Below are 1,883 nucleotides of genomic sequence, written 5' to 3' on the forward strand. Positions count from 1 at the left end.
ATTAAAGCTGCTATATTTAGAACACCTGAAGAGCCAGTGGAATGGGTTCAACCGAGTTGGAGTACCCAGCTACACCATGCGCTAGAATGCTACAATGCGACTGTAGAAGAAGATCCGCGAAAAATCAAAATTTCGGAGACTAAAGGATAGCACGAGGTTGAAGGTCCTAGAGTAACAAACCTTGATATATCAAGACCTTTGAAAATCATGAAAGTAAGCATTGGGTTTGACGCGCAACCTAAGTTTGCAAAGATAGGTGATTATTGGGATGAAGATATGGTTAATAAAGTTGTGGAGTTGTTGCACGAGTACCAGGACTTGTTTCCCACCAAGTTCTCAGACCTAAAAGGAATAGTAGGGGATCTGGGAGTGATGAAGATCACTTTAAAGCCCAATGCGAAGCCCATGAAATAGAGACCCTACCGCCTAAATTTGAAGTATAAGGAGAAGGTGCACAAAGAGCTAGAAAAAATGTTGGAAGCCGGAATTATTGAGTCAGTAGAAGAATCTGATTGGGTGAGCCCTATGGTTGTTCAAGAGAAGAAGTAGCACAGTGAAATTAGAATATGCGTAGACTTGAGGAATCTCAATGATGCATGCGTTCATGACCCATTTCCAACACCATTTACAGATGAAGTTTTGGAGAATGTTGGAGGACAATAAGCTTATTCGTTCACTAATGGATTCTTAGGGTAACATCAGATTAAGATACTCTATCCGTTCCATCATAGACAAGGCGGTGCATTTTTCTACCCAGATTTTGACTTGCAAGGTCGTGAGAAAATGTCGCACAGATGAGGTGTTGGCGCTAGTCATTTCATTGGCTACACAATGCGCGAAGGGGGTGCAGTACAACTGGGCACAATATATCTACAAAGCGTTTCTGTTGAATTATCGCGAACCACAAGACGACTACAAGGAATTACACTATGCCTCGATGTTGTTTCTAATTGCCCTAATTGCGTGGAGACTGCCAGAAGACAGTTAGTTCCCTCCACAGGATGTTGACTTACCAGAGGCAATGAAATTCGCTTCACTGTGGCCAAAAAAGGATCCATATAAGGTCATGGAGATGAAGATATTTTGGATGTTGGTCGAGATGGACCTTCACACGGTGATCAACCAGAGGCTAAGGCTATCACCTACCTTGTTTGGGCAGTTTGAGGTCTACGTAGAGTTTAAAGCAAATTTTCACAACATATCCTTCTGCGTGAGAAGAGATCCTAAGAAAGTATGGTACAAGTTGTCATACCTAGTCACTTACGCATATGTCGAGGAAGTCATGGGAAGATGGCCAGGTGAGTGGCGGCAGCCATCAGATCTCGGCACAGGAACAAGCACGATCAGGGAAAGTTCCTCTACGCAAGCCACAGCAGCGGAGAAGAAAAGGGAAGCTGAGCAACCTGGTGTTGCTCAAGAGAGAAGGACAAAAAAAGAAAGAGGCTGAGCAGGTAGCAACCCAAGAAAAAGCAACATAGAAAAAGAAGGAAGCTACTGAAAAGGAGCGCGCTGCAAAGGATTCCACATTGGAGGTTCAGGAGTCTGCATCTCAACATACTGCGGACAAGGAAGGATTTGAGGAGGAAGGAGGTGGTGGCGAGGAGCAGAGCACTCCCTTTAAATTGCAGAAGCAAGCCAAGGAGACGACTTCTAGACCCAGAAAGAAGCAGAAATTGGACAAGCACGTACATGAAAATCCAATTGTCCTCACTGAGGGGGACTTGGATGAGATATGAAACAAGGTCTGCGACACAACGACGAAGCTGTGGACATAGTTAGAACAACAATACATGTGGACATTAGGGAATGTGCAGAAGGATTTGTGCAACTTTCATATTCAAACAGGTCAACTTCAGGCGAGCGGGATTAAAGCGAGCTTGCAG

This window comes from Pinus tabuliformis, chromosome 8, assembly GCF_031772625.1.
Source record: "Pinus tabuliformis cultivar Carrire ecotype Pingquan chromosome 8, CPIR1, whole genome shotgun sequence".
Taxonomy (NCBI): domain Eukaryota; kingdom Viridiplantae; phylum Streptophyta; class Pinopsida; order Pinales; family Pinaceae; genus Pinus; species Pinus tabuliformis.